The 15,771-nt window shown below is 41.0% G+C and overlaps 1 long non-coding RNA gene across 1 annotated transcript; it reads right to left on the bottom strand.

Moving 5' to 3' along the window:
* Positions 1 to 2,151: 2,151 nt before the first annotated feature.
* LOC122682141 lies at positions 2,152 to 13,849 on the bottom strand. Its single transcript, XR_006337227.1, has 3 exons — positions 13,471 to 13,849; positions 5,407 to 5,503; positions 2,152 to 2,263 (listed from the first exon to the last, which is right to left on the bottom strand). It is a non-coding gene; the product is annotated as an uncharacterized LOC122682141 (long non-coding RNA).
* Between the last annotated feature and the right edge of the window lie 1,922 nt (positions 13,850 to 15,771).

Here is a 15,771-nt window from a genome sequence, read left to right as displayed (position 1 = left end):
TGTTAGAAATTTGTAAAACTGGCTCTTGCTGGCTCAGATAGTGAAATAACAATGCATTCAGCTCCAGGCGAGCGGCTTTCCAGGCCAACCTGTCAGGAGAGAGACAGACAGCTGAGGGTAATTCATTCTCGCCACTGGGTCTCAAAGGGCTTGCAAAGAGATCTGGAATTTCTGAAATATAAATAGCACTAACTTAAAGCAAGAAATAGAAGGTGTTCTTCACATCTGTGGAGAGGCAAAAGAAGAGCTGTGAGTAAGAGGAAGCTAGCCAGATGGGATTTAAGAATAAAAAACGGGGAATTCTATCCGATTCTAAGGACACACCTTAATCAAGGATTACTTGGAATAACTGATTCATAGTGCTTTGTAAGTCGTCTATTCCTCAAAATGATCTGAGTATGCAAATAAATCCTATGCAAATGAGCCTTGGATCAAGATATGAAAATAAAATATGCCAATGAAAATAAAATGAATTGAGAGAACTAGAAAGAGCCAAAACAGGCTTAAAGCTCTGTTTTGGTTTTATTTTTGCTAATTAATTCAGCATGCGACTCACATTCCAGTAGTAGAAGAGAGACTGAGCCCACACTCAAAGTGTTCGTGAATCCCACACCGGAACCGGAGTCTGGGTTCTCATCAGGGTCACGCTAGCTGAGCCGCACCAGGAACTGACTCGCTGCCAGGTGCTCTCTGGTCGCACAGCTTCTGTGGGGAAGAAATCTGATAACACTTCACAGTGGCAAGTGTTATGACTTCAAGTATTCATCCTGCAGAATTCATAAATCTCTGTTTTTGTTTCTAACACCAGTATATTGAAGTCCTCAGGGAAAATAGGAAGAGATATATAAATGAAAGCAAGTTTCTAAGAAAGTTTCCTTTTTCTCCTTCCCTTCTTTATTTTTTTCTATTACTTCACAGGAGAACATGTCTCAGAATTTGCCTCTAGTGTATCTTAGAACAACCTCCCTTTGGGTTCACTGGGCAGAGTTTACTGAGGGAAAACGCATGAAAACATCCTTTAGGTGTGAATTGGTCATCAAGGACAGACCAACAGGATAGAAAAGTGACGATGCCATGTTCACACCTGCTTGTCCTCTGTCCAGGTAAGTCATGGTCTTGGTCCCAGACTCTGGGTGTCCATGGTCATTTCATTCAATGCTCTTTCCTGCCCAGGTCACATGAAGAATTTTGGTATGCCACGACATTTCTAGTATCAATGGGGACTAAGACTCAGGCTGCTTGATGACCATACAAGAGTAAACATGTAACTCAAGCCAAACTTGTTAGAGTGCAGCCTGTCTGGCTAGCAAGGTGGTAAGGGGTTCCCTCTTCTAGAAGTCAGGAGCCTGGATATTAGTCAGATGGGTGTAAGCCTAGCTGTTCAAATCCTTCCCCACCCACCCAATCCTTTTAACTGTAGAAATTGGGTATATAATTTTATAAATACTCACAAAGCTAAATTTATTGCTCATGTTGTTAAATTTTTATTTGATTTTTCTGTTAAAGCTTTCATCTAACGATGAATATGCCTATTTCTCAGGTAATTTTGCAATTACCTACTATAAATATTTAAATTTTCTCATTTTTCCTCAACTGAGCAATATAAATTGACTCATATCTAAGTGCACTGATTTTCTTCTGTCATTTCCAATCTGTTATTAAACTCATCCAGTGACTTATTCCAGGATTATACTTTAATGAAGAAAATATATTTGTTATCTGGTAATATATTCTGTTAGATCTTGTACGTTCTATTGTATTGTCCTAATCTCAGGTTACAGCTTTGAACCTAATAGTCTGTAGACATGTATGAACCTCTGCTACCTCAAGCTCTGTTCAGGTATGACACGGGTCAGGTCATGACATGGCTCTTAGGTTTGCTACAGACATGACGCTCGGCAAATGTGAGTCTCACTGTCCTCCTCGAAACGCCCTCCTATTTGAAGATGACACCTTGTCATCATCACCCACTGTCTTCTGGATCTGAAAACACCAGTGTGACCATCAGCCCACCTTCCCCCACTCCCAGTACCCAGGGCAAGTATTTCATCAATATGTCTTAGTCCATTCTGTTATAGCAGCCTGAATGCACAGAGACAAGGATTACTCACATACTGAATATTAAAATTACTACCATTTTCCCCATGAGACTGTGTCTTCAATGTCAGCAAAAGCATCTTGGCCAACTGCGCTCCGCCTATGCCCCCCTTGTCTGTGGCATAAGATGGCCATGCAGGTTCCTCCCAGGAATTTGGAATTTACACTGAAAAACAATAGGTACAGATTTCTTGGCAGCACAACCCTGGCAATGGCAACACTCCAGAGTGAAGCTTTATAACACAGCCTGGAGATCCTACGCTTAAGGACTGGCTTTTAAATTAAATTCCCCAATCCCATCAGAAACCCTCCCCCTATTTTTTTTTTTTTTTGTTGTTGTTGTTTGTTTGTTTATAGTAACTATAGTGCACGTGTGCTCAGTCACTTTAGTCAGGTCAGACTCTTTGAGACCCCATTGACTATAGCCCGCTTCTGTCTGTGGGATTCTCCAAGCAAGAATACCGGAGTGGGTTGCCATTTCCTTCTCCAATATTAGCTATAGTAGAGTCTTTTGAATGAAACACCAATAACAGCCAGCTTTATTTCTGTGATATCTTTACTCTCTGATAAATTTTTGTAACTTTGAATATGGATGGATTACACTGATGTCTAATATCTGTAAGTACATGGAATAAAGGGAATTATAAGAGGGTATGAAAAAAAATTAATAAAAAATAAAAAAAAATAAGAGGGTATGATGCACCATGAACTTCATTAAAGCAAATTCATCCCATCCCACCCCAACTCTCCAAACAATTCTTAGCAATGTGGTATTGAGTTTTCCATCAAATATATGATGGAGATTTGAGTGATTTTATGAGAATTTCAAGGTTTCCCTGGTGGCTCAGTGGTAAAGAATCCACCTGCCAACGCAGGAGACACAGGTTCAATTCGTGGATCAGGAAGTTCCCCTGGAGAAGAAAATAGTACCCACTCCAGTTTTCCTGCCTGGAGAATCCCATGGACAGAGAAGCCTGATGGGCTACAGTCCATGGGAGTCACAAAAGAGTCAGACACAACTGAGCAACTAAACAACAACATATGCATTTCAAAGGATAAAACTTCCTGACAGCACAAACGTTTGGCGATAATCCAGTGCAGTCGTATCCTGGTTACATAATAAACTAGACAAACTGCTAAAATCACCTTCATTTTTATGCTATTCTTTTTGGAGTGACAGCTCTTCTAAACCCAGCAACTTATAATGATCATTTTCTTCCAACCCTAATGACTTATATTTTGTCCCTAGGAGAGCTCAGCTTCGTAATCATTTTTAAAATTTTTGCTGTTTTTTATTTAGTGTAACTATACCTCTAGGAACAAGAATGTACCTTCCAACCTTTCTAAAAGGGACTCTTCGGGAAAATCTCAGGCATTACTGATAGGTGGCTATGATTTTAAAGAGTCAGCAAGAGAACATGACATACAAACCTAGTGAAAATAACATCAGATTTGTTAGCAACTTATTTGGAAAACTTGAAATTCTAACATGCATTTCAAATGAAATAAATAAGCATTTATAGTCAAATAAACAAAAATCCTTAGTACAAATGGTCTAGTGCCACCAAATACATTTTGGTTTTTCTAGATCCGGTTACCCTCACATGTCTTATAAAGAATTCATGTCTCATTGCAAATCTAATTCTGCCTCTTCTCTGTAAGAAACATTTGAAGAAACTACATTAAAAACTGACTGAACAAGAGAACTGCTTACTGAACATGTGCCACATAGAAAACACTGTGCTAACTCTTACAGAAAATAAAAACAAACAAAAAATGAATATAACAGTTTCTATGTTTCAAGACTTCACAAGTCATTGATAAGTCTTATGAGAAGCAGGAGAGGAAGTGGATGACTTACACGAAGGTAATTTGGGGATTCAAGAGAAAGTATGCCAAAGTTAAGTATTTTCAGGATGAAAAGGGACTCTGACATACAGGTTAACAGGAAGGCAAAGTTGTTCCAAGTGGCTGCAATAAACATAATTAAATGTGTGAAGAAAAGAGTAGCTGTAGGGAGCTTGTGGGGCAAGGAGTAGGCTGAGGTACAAAAGGTTTATAGTGTTTGTATGTGGCAGGAGCACGCATCAGATAAGACAGGTTGGAAGGTACCACTGACTGAAGAGGATGGCTTTTACCATCCTGCCCAGCAAGCCTCTGCAACAGCAGGGGCAGGGACAAGGAGCGAGTGTGCCTCGGGCAGTAATCCCTTGCCTCGAGAGCAATCCAACTCACTATGCTAAGTTTTCCCAATGAAGAAATAAACTCACAATAATTTGTTGCAAATACTGGGGAACACTTCTGTATCCTTAACAGATCAACACTGAAAGTCCTTTGTAAGAAATCTGTGTCAAGCTGGTCCCTCTTCCGCTTAAACAGCTCTATTAGGATATGCCTTTACAGATAAACAAATAATAAATGTGTCATAAAGTCTTTAAAATCTACCACCAAGGCCATTAAGACTTCTCTCTTTCGACCTTGGGGAAAATCTTTCTCCACAACAGGAATTCTGACCCTGTTATACCATGAATGTGAATCATTGCCTACTTGAGCACCAACACTCGAAGCACTGGGAGTTCCAAACTTCAGTCTGCTCTAGATTTGCTGCATTATGCTGGGAAATGCCTTTGCATTTCTCTTTTCTGGTTCCTCCATCACAAAAACGGTGTTAATAAAAGTCATCACCTGTCTGCCTTCCAGGGATGCTGTGAAGATAAACTCGCGTCTTAGTCAAGCACGCAGCTAAAAGAATTCTCAATAGTAACTGTATTAATAACCATGACAACATCAAGGAGATGTTATCCTGTTGTGGGTATTATAATTTATTGGCCTGGGAACTCAACTCGAGGCCTGCGGTTACAGAAATCTATGAGGAGGTGAAGTTTTCATTGGCACTGTCTCTGGAGACATCTGTTGGTCTAGGTTTTCCACAGAGATTAGAAGTGTTTGTCGGCATTTGGGAATGTGGGGACAAAGCTGATGCTCTCTCACAGCTTTACACCGAATAGTAAGTGATGGTATGTCTTGCTTGCATCCATGCATAATAGTTTCAAGGATAAAATAGACTGGCCACTTTATTCTTTCCTCAAGGTGCCTCCTGGTGCCTTGAGGGATGGGGGCACTATTTTCCGAGAGGCTCTTACACGAGTAGGATTTGTTGGGTGGAAACAGGCTAGTGGGGGTGGAGGTGTGCAGAGCTGCTGCATATATATGTGCCTGTGCCAGCCACACAGCCAGCTACTCCAGCAGCTGCTCCCAGGGCCCTGTAGCCTCCCCCAGTACACGGGACCTCCTGCTCAGGTGACTCACCAGGCAGCGCCTCCAGGACAGCCTCCTGTGTGACGTTCCAGAGACCTGGGCCCTCCACTGAGTGGCGTTGCTCTCTCCTGAGTCCTTCCTTCAGCCTCTGGGTAGGGAAAGAGAGGGGAGGTCCCTGAGAAAGGTCTGGTGGCCTGACTGTGAAGTGATAAAACTCCCCAGGCCACCCCTCAGGTGGATGACCACCTCTGCCTGCAGGGTGTGGGGAAATATTCCTTGCTGTGTTTCCAAACGGTAAAGGGAATTTCGTCAGTCTCTTTCACAGGTGCTAGGATAGAGTAAGAGTGGCAAACAGTATAGGTTTTGCTCTCAGACAAACTATATATTCGTCTGGCTCTTCTAGCCACATTGGATGAATTGTTGAATATGCTACATAGAAGCCGTCCACTCTTGGGCAGGTTCTTCTCCTCTTCTTTGCCTTCTCTCTCTCCCACTTTCATTCTTTAAAAATATCTCAGCCATTCTTTCTTTGGGGACCATCCTCATAGGATAGTGAGATTCATACTCAGTAAAGCATATGAAAGCATAAGTAAAGCTGCTGTGTCTGGGATCAGACAGGCTCTCAAGGACTCAGTGCTTGGACAAAATGGACAACACAAGTTAAATCACTTCAGTCGTTTCTGACTCTTTGTGACCCCATGGACTGTAGCCCACCAGGGCTCTCTCCTCTGTCCATGAGATTCTCCAGGCAAGAATATTGGAGTGGGTTAACATGCCTTCCTCCAGGGGATCTTCCTTACCCAAGGATCGAACCCGTGTCTCTTAAGTCTCATGCATTGGCAGGCAGGTTCTTTACCACTAGCACCACCTAGGAAGCCCCAAGGACGCAGTAGTTCCCCGCATTAATTTTATGTACCCTGGAAATCTTTGGAGTAGTGGTAATCAAAGCGGTTGTTGACAATTAAGTTTCCTCACTTTTTCATCTGGGTAGACATGAGTTAAAAGAGTTTCGGTCTTTTAGGTACCAAATAATGAGGATATTTACTGTATGTACCAAATCTGAACCCATGTTCCTAAAAGATGGTACATGGAGGAAATGGGGGCTGCAAAATTCAACTGCAGTTACAGCATTCCTCAGATATGTAGCTTCCTTTCTAAGTGTCTTAAAAAATATATATCAGTGGAAGGAAATGAGCCCTTTTTAAGTCATAAACTGCATGAGATCCTGGCATCTTTTGGGATTTGAACTGTCTATGCTCTTCAGCCAGCCTATGTAGACTAATTGAATCAGCTTAATTGAGCTACAAATCTATGAGGATGAGTTCATAAGGGATTTTGCATACATCCTGCTTATAGATAAATCAAAATGATTACAAAGTAGTCCTTCTGACTGTGACTTGCTGCAGGAGATGATGAAATGAAAAACAAGATAAGAGGAAGTGTGCACACTCTAAAATATAGGAAAGAGCTGGTGCTGGTTCAGGATTTGCTGTGCACAGATGCTGCTGTTCGCTCCTGTTTAAAGAAGGGTTTCTCACTTGAAATCTGAATGATCTTATATCTTCTGGAAACAGAAAAGAGATGAGATAGTTCCCCTGTCAGTTGGCCTTCTTGCTCTACTACTAAAATGTTCAAAGCTTTTCTGAACAAATAGTAATTAAAGATGCAGTTCTTTGGAAAGGAAGGTAAGTCACAAGCCCCTGAAGTTAACGTAACTGCTCAGTGCACTTGTACCATCGGTATTCTGAGATCTGTCCACAGTTAAAACTCATAGAATGCAGTTTCTAAATTTCAGTATGTTTTTCTACCAGATTAGGAAAAAAAAAAGATGTGATTAAAATCCAGGTGTTAGAAGGCCAGCTGACATCACAGTCTGGCTGTTCCTTGGCATTTTAAATACTATGAATGATGTAAATTCTGTTTTCTGAAAATGCTTGAAAAAGAATCAGTGGTCTAATCTGATCTCTAACAACTAAGTCCTTCCCATTTTCAGTCACTGTTTACAGATACAAGAAATGAAAGTCATGTATTTATAATTCAAATTTGTCGAGCCAAATATGAAACTAATATGACTATCCCATTGTTAGGTGCAATTTCATTTATACACCTGAACAAATGACTTTGTTTCTTTAGCTTCAGTATTCTGAGTTACAGACTTTCTTGTATTTCAACATAAAACCAAGTAGAAAAAGAGATTAGATTTTCTGCAAAATATTAATGCTGGTGTATTTGAATATTCTGTTTAACAGAATATTTTATTTGAAAATTAAATTTCAGTATCAAAATGGACAACACAAGTAATGGGTTTATAAAAACAAAATCCATCCTTCTCCCAAACACATTATCTATAAGAAAATAAAGAGGATTTATAAATAGGCTAATTTTTTAGGTAATTTTTTTACAGTTTATTTTAAACATTGATCATAAACCTGACTGGGAAACTGATTTCTATCTTGAAGGAGATATCTTTGAGACTTAAAATCTTCCAATGAAAAATCATCCCGACATGTTTAAATTAAATTTCATAAAGTTCATCTACTAGTGTCTTGGCCTTTCCTTCCAAATTCATCTTGTCATATGAGCCACAAACTGAAGAGCAACAGGCAAAGTTATGCCAAGCAGCTCTCCTGCTTATATAAAAATTCTGGGAATGAAATTACCTATGTATGATACCATTTCAGTTCTGATGATGAGGAAGCTGCATTACAAAGGAGATTCCCATTGCTGCCATCTGCAAATACTCAGGACAGGGGTGCTGTGATGTAAAATATGGTCTCTATGCACATATAAGTAAGCAGAATAAGGCATTTAGATTCTAGAGACTAACTTAGAGAGGAACCAAAAGCTGGGTGATCTTAAAACAATCTTTTCTCACAAATTCACATAATGCCTTAAAATTACCCCTTATTATTTACGGCTTTGGCTCATATCATTTTAGAGCCTATGAGATCTTTAGTTGAAAAAATATAATAGCTTATATTTTTAGAATGAAGCCATTTCACACCTATTATTTCTGATAATCCTTATACCTTAATTTAAGACAAAGATAGAGGAGAGTTCTGTGGAGATGAACAGATCCTGAAAATCACAGGACTGAAACCAAGGATTTTAATCCAGGTCACTCTCTGCTTTTATGATGACAATGATATCTTTATTCACTATTTCATTATATACATTAATGTATCTTATCTGGAAAAGCTAGAAGGTTCATTTTGATGAAAGGAAATAATGGGAAGCATTGATCCATACCAAGACAGACAGGCTAGTTTGAATGGGAAGCTCAGGAAAAGAGAGAACGTGAAAATAAGCAGAGGAGAGAAGACAGCATACAGACATCCTCAACAGGGCAAGTCCACTCAAAACCACAAAAGTGCTGGAAGTTGAGCAGTGTAAGTTTCCAATTTTGTTCTCCTTTGGTATTGTGTTGCCCATTCTAGGTTTTTTTTCTTCCCATATGAAACTTAGAATCACTGTGTTGATATCTACAAAATGGCATGCTGGGAATTCTTCCCAGTAGCATTGAATCTATAAATCAAGTGGGGAATAGCTGATGTCTTGAAAGTGTTGAGTCTTTTGACCAATGAACATAGAATGTCTCTCCATTTATCTAGTTGTTTAACTTTTTTGTTTCATCTATAGTTCTTATATAGATCTTGTACATATTTTGTTAGATTTATTTCTAACCACATGCCTCTTTTGTTGCTAACATAAAGAGTATTACATTTTTAATTTTAATATCCAATTGTTTGTTGCTGTTTATTTAGGGAAGCAATTGCCTTTGGATATTAACCTTATATCCTGAAACTTTCCATAATTACTTATTATTTTCATGAGTTTTTTTTTTTAATTTTCAATGTAAACAATCACATCATCTGTCAACAATTTTAGTTTTTCAATCCAATCTGTATACTTTTATTTCCTTTTCTCATTTTATTGCATTAACTAAGACTTCCAATTTGATGTTGAATAGGAGTTTGAGCAAACTCCAGGAGACAGTGAAGGACAGGGAAGCCTGGCATGCTGTAGTCCACCAGGTCGTAAAGAGTCAGACAAGATTTAGCAACTGAAAAACAACAGGAGTGATAAAAGGGGACATCTTGGCTTTGTCCTTCATCTTAGGCAAAAAGCCTCTAGTTCCCCACAGTTATGCATAATGTTAGCTGTAGACTTTTAGATTTATTCCTAGTTTTCAAAGAGTTTTTATGATGAATTAACTGTTGGATTTTATCAAATGCTTTTTCTGCATCAATTGAAGAGATAATAGAAATGATACATACAATTTTTATTCTTTAGCCTGTTGATATGATGAATTACATTAATTGATTTTCAAATCTTGAGCCATCTTTGTATACCTGAGATAAATCCCACTTTGTTGTGGAATGTAATTCTGACAGTGCTGAATTCATATTGTTAATATTATGTTCAGACTGTTGCTTCCATATTTATAAAAGATATTGTAGTTTTCCTTTCCTGCAATATCTCTGTCTGTTTTGGTGTTAGGGTAATGCAGCCCTCATAGAATGATAGAAACTATTACATCTGCTTTTATTTTCTGAAATAAATTGCTGAGAAATGTTTTTGTTTTTTTCTTTAAATGTTTGGTGGAAGTCACCAGTGAAACCATCTAGGTCTGATGCTTTCATTTTGGAAAGTAATTATTAATTCAGTTTCTTTAATCCATATGGCCCTCTTCATATTATCTACATCTCTTTATGGGAAATTTATTACATTGTGTCTTTCAAGGAATTAACACATTTGATTTAAGTTATCTAAATTTAAGTCATAGAATTGTTCATATTATTCTTGTATTATCCTTTTAATGCCTGTAGGATCATTAGTAATGGCCCTAATTTCATCTCTTATATTAGTAACTTTATCTTCTCTCATTTTCTTCTTGTTTAGCCTGGCTAGTGGATTATCATTTCTATTATCTCTTCAAATAATCAGGTTTTGATGTTGTTGACTTTCTATAATGTTTTCCTATTTTCAATTTCATTCCTTTATGCTCTAATGCTTCACTTCTGTACTCCTTAAATTTGTATTCCTCTCCTTTTTCTAGTTTCATAAAGGGGAAGAGAACATTATGAATTTAAGCTCTACCTTCATTCTGATATATGAATTCAATGCTTTGAGTTTTCTTTTAAGTATTCCTTTGCTACATCTCACAAATTTTGATGTTTTACTTTTAAATTCACATTTCAATTGATTTTTATTTTGAAAAGTATAATTTTTATTTATTTGGCTTAAAATACTTTTATTAATAACTTTTCTTGAGTTTCTTCTTTGACTCATGTGTCATTAATGTTTAAAAGTGTGTTTATCTGATATCCTAGGTTTTCCAGCCATCTGTCTGTTATTAATTTCCAGTTCAATCTAATTATAAGAGCCTACATTGTAGGATTTCTATACTTTTATATTTGTTAATGTACGTTTTATGCATAGAATATGGTCTATCTTTGTAACTGTTCCATGTAAACTTCAAAAAATGGGTAATGTGATGTTCTTGAAATCCAGTTGATTGATGGTGCTGTTAAATTATATCCTTACTGATTTTGTGCCTGCTTTACCTGTCAATTACTGACAGAGGTGTCTTGAAATCCCCTACTGAAAGAGTAAATTTATCCATTTCTCTTTATAGTTCTATCATTTTTTTTCATTTATTTTGATTTTCTATTGGAAAATACATATGCATATGGATTGTTATGTCTTCTTGAAGAATTGCTCCCTCTATTATTATATAATGTCCCTCTTTTTTGACATCCAAATGGTTTATATGCATGATATAAAAAGCATATCTCCAAAGTTCATCAAGCATCTGAGAATAATATTATTTATTATTTTTAATAAAAACAAAATCTTCTGAAGAGACTCTCTCTCTTCCATGTCAAGCAGCTCAAATGTCCACTATGTCTAGCAGTGCAAAGATGGAGCCCAGGGGCAACATCTGCTTCCCTTGAACTTGTGATCAGCCTTTCCAAATGCTCAGTACATCCACCAGAGATGTGCCTGCTGCCTCTGACAACTGCAGCAGCTCCCACCCTTTCATCCTGAGGGCTAGTAGTTGCAAATGTTTCATCCTGGCTCTGACAGTCTAAGGCAGAGACACCAGAATGTGAGGAGGGTCAGGGAAGGGAAGCTAAATCTATAAATGCTCCTGAGTCTCAGTCAACCACTACTGATCTTCAAGCCTCTTTCTCCAGCAGCAGATTCTGGATGGGAGCTCCTGGGCAGAGGCTCCACACACCAGGCTCTCAGTGCTGACCTCCTCTCTCGGCTGGCTCCACACTCCTCTTCCTGAAAACTGCTTGCAGAAAGATGAGAAGATTTTATCCCCAAACTTCCGACTAGTTGATCCTCCTCCTGCATCTGCATTCTGGCTGATATGACAGAGGAACATCACAGTTTTTCAAGTGGTTTTTTAACAGAATATACACATATCTGAGTGTCACCCAAATGCAAGTCCATGTGCCATACCCACAGAGAAGCCAAACACCCACCAAAATGTCGGTGTTTGGAGCAGAAAAAGGTTTACTGCAGGGCCCCCACAAAGAGATGGAGGCTCATGCCTTAAACACCCCAAACTCCCCAAGAGCTCTTAGCAAAGCCCTTTCCTAGGGGGAGGGAGGGAGGGATGGGTGAGTTGTTGCAAACATCTTAGTGTCAGAGTCTTTGTTCCTGAGCTCAGGTCATGGTCGGGTAACAACAATTCCTGTATATATCTATCAAGCAACTGTTATTCTGCATTCTGACAAGAAAGGGCACAGTCCCCTAGGCACGACTGTTACCCTCTGAGGTCCAGACTCTTGCTGAAGAGCAGATCTCAGCTGGTGGCTCCCTCAGGACCAGGTCCCACACCCTGCCCAGCTGTCATCGCTGAGGAAGCTGGGCACCCAGGACCCAACTGGCCCTCGGGCTCCTCAGGCCACACACACAGCAGAGGCAGGTCAAGCAAACTGCACCCTATACAGATGGCTGCTTCCCTGAGGTTGCAGAAACAGGGAAGGGGGCAAGGTTCACTGCTGCCTCAAGGCCTGGACCTAGCCAGTTGGCAGACTTGGCAAGGGTTCTGGAGCCCCAAAGAACACAGACCCCAGCCTGTTCCCTGGGACCCTGGCTCAACTGCTGGCCAGGACCAGGTAAGCTGGAGGGTCCTGGCAGAAGGTGGGGATCTGCCTCTTACCTCACTCTGCCTGATGACCACAACTCTGCTCACCACTAGCTGAATGGCCCAATAATGCTGGCTCATTGACAGTCGCTCACTTGAGGGAGAGGCCCATTGCAATGCTGACCAATGGCTGAGGGACTATTAGCAGTCTCTGGTAAGGAGTTGCCTGTACCTACCTGCTGGGATACAAGACGGGTAGGGTGTAGCATGCCACATGCTAAGGGCTCTATTACACGACCATCTTCACATAGTGCCTCTGACATGATGAGAAAACAGGGGACCCCAGCCTGCTGTTAATGCACAAGGCAACGAATCTTCTGGGGGCATCTGGCAACCAAAGGCCCTCCCCTGGTCCCAACCAGGAGGGAAGCCCGGGGAAGCTTTTGCTCTTTCTGGGGAGTTACACTCTGGGGTTCTGACTTGGGTTGGAGGAGGGGCTGCCTCTGGCGAGAGCTGAGGATCTGAGAAGCACAATGGACTGGCCGACCATGGAGCATAGGAGGGCCAAGGCGAAACAGGGCAGCAGATCAATCCGTGGAAACTGAAAACAGCCCACCCTTCCAGGCGAGGTGCTCTTGGGAGTCCTGATGAAGGTGAGGAAGCAGCCAGCCACCCCCGCCCCCACCCCACTACCCACCCCCACTCCCCCAATCTCCGCCTCAGCAAACACTTGGGAACGGACAAGGAGAGGTGCCAGCTGTTCTGTTCGCTGCTGTTCAACAGCTCAATGAAGGCGCCAAGTTCCTGAGAGGCCCAGCTGCCCGCCGCCTCACTTCCCTCACAGAAAAACAGGCCGCTAAACTCCGTGCCAAGCCCACTTTTTCCGTACAAAAGTCTGCCGACAAAAGGGCCCCGCGGCAACTAGAGACCGGGCTGCTGCGCCTCTAAAACCTCTGTTGGGCCTTGGAAACCAGGGATCTCAAAACTGGCATACTCTGCAAGCAGCTTACCTGAAACCACTGCTACAGCCTCAGAGCATCTTCCCTCCTTCGGGCTGAGCGCGAAGCTGTGTTTGCGCTATGAAGAGTGATGTCCTGTGGCAGACGCTGGCGCGCCGGACACCGCGGAAACCACACAACGCAGCTTCGTCCCCAAGAGAAACCTGACCATGTCAAAGCAACCACGTAGCCTGCACTGTTCTAAGGGACAGCAAGAAGACGTTGGGAAATGCCGCAGTGGGCTGTGAGAGGACTAGTGGGGTTTGGCTTCTGACCTGATGGTTGGGGGTCATAAATACGGGGAGTGCAAATCCGTCCTCTTCCCGAAACAGTCTACTGAACCCGGGCACTCCCTTCACCCTCGTGCCCTGCCTGCTGCCCGCTGCCCCGGGGTCCCAGCCCAGCTGGGGCCCCTGCAGCACCCATTGCCGGCGCTTCCCAGAATTCCAGGCAAAAAAGTCGGGAGGGCTGACTTCCGGTTCCCGAGGTCTGCCCTGCCTGCCAGGGCCTGGCGATCAGGTTCTGCTCCCCCATGAGGTGAGCTTAACCTGCCGTGTATCTCATTGTCACTGATAATATGGATGAGGTTTATTGTAAGAAATTGACTCATGTGATCATGGAGGCTGACGAGCACCAGGATCTGCAGGATGGTCAATGTGCTGGAGACCCCGGAAAGGAGACAGCGTGGCTACAGACGGAAGGCCCTCAGGCTCCTGATCCAAGAAAAGGCCTGCTTCACTTGGAGTCCCTCAAAAGGACCAACCTCAGTGTCCCAGTTTGAAGACTGCCTGTAGGATTCTCTCTTGGGAAGGGTCAGTCTTTTTGCTCTAGTCAAACTTTCAGCTGACTAGAGGAGGCCCACTCACATTGGGCAGAGCCTTGTGCTTTGCTCAGTCTGCTGATTGAAATGTTCATCTCATCCACAGTCACCTTCACGGACAAACCAATCATATTTGACCAAGTGTCTGGGTGCCTCATAACCTAGTAAAACTGACATCAAAACTTAGCCATCACAATTACATTACATTACATTACAATTACAAAACTTAACCATTACAAAAACATTCCCAATTAAATGGGGAAAAAGAGATACAAATGAAGGAGAAGAGAGGGGAAATCTATATGAAGTCCAATATAACATAGGTTTCTTGTCGATGGCCTCATTCATTTGTGGCTTATTCAACTATACTTACCCACATTTTATTCAGTTTATATTTTTAACCCCACATGTCATGCTATTCAGTGAGCAATAACAATGTGCAGGTATTGACAACTGTAGAAATTGTGGTTTCAGTATTGAACCATGCTCTGATTTGAAATTTTTTCTTAATCAAAATTAATTGTTAAGATGAAGTTCAATAGATAAAATGGACATGTGTATACTACCAGGTTTATATTATCAAAATACTGTATATATCTCATGGTCTGTATATAATGTTTCTAATCTTTACAATCTCTGAGGCTCTTTTTAATGATACGATTAACATCATTCATAATATTTTGAAAAATATTAGTCGGAACGAGAGGTATGAGTAAGAGAAGAAACCAGCTTTTCAGAAAGCTTAAAATTGAATACAAGTAATACCAAGGATCAGTTCAGTTCAGTCGCTCAGTCATGTCCAACTCCTTGGGACCCCATGAACTGCAGCATGCTAGGCCTCCCTATCCATCACCTATACCTGGAGTTTACCCAAACTCATGTCCATTGAGTTGGTGATGCCATCCAATCATCTCATCCTCTGTTGTCCCCTCCTCCTCCTGCCCTCAGTCTTTCCCAGCATCAGGGTCTTTTCAAATGAGTCAGCTCTTCACATCAAGTGGATAAAGTATTGGAGTTTCAGCTTCAACATCAGTCCAAACAATGAACACCCAGGACTGATCTGCTTTAGGATGGACTGGTTGGATCTCCTTGCATTCCAAGGGACTCTCAAGAGTCTTCTCGATTGGGCTGGTGCACTGGGAAGACCCAGAGGGATGGGGTGGGGAGGGAGGTGGGAGGGGGGATCGGGATGGGGAATACATGTAAATCCATGGCTGATTCATGTCAATGTATGGCAAAAACCACTACAGTATTGTGAAGTAATTAGCCTCCAACTAATAAAAATAAATGAGAAAAAAAAATTGTTAAATAGAGAAAAAGCACATAGACAAAGATGTTGCTCAGCTTGAAAAATAATTTCATTGTCAAAATAGTGTAAATTAAGATAAAACTGATGATCATTATAAAAGTTTGAAAAATATAATAAAAATGAGAAATATTAATAGAAAGAACAAAAAAGAGTCTTCTCCAACACCACAGTTCAAAAGCATCAG

The sequence above is a fragment of the Cervus elaphus genome, chromosome 23 (genome assembly GCF_910594005.1).
Source record: "Cervus elaphus chromosome 23, mCerEla1.1, whole genome shotgun sequence".
Lineage (NCBI taxonomy): Eukaryota > Metazoa > Chordata > Mammalia > Artiodactyla > Cervidae > Cervus > Cervus elaphus.
This window is presented reverse-complemented; position numbering and strand designations above follow the sequence as displayed.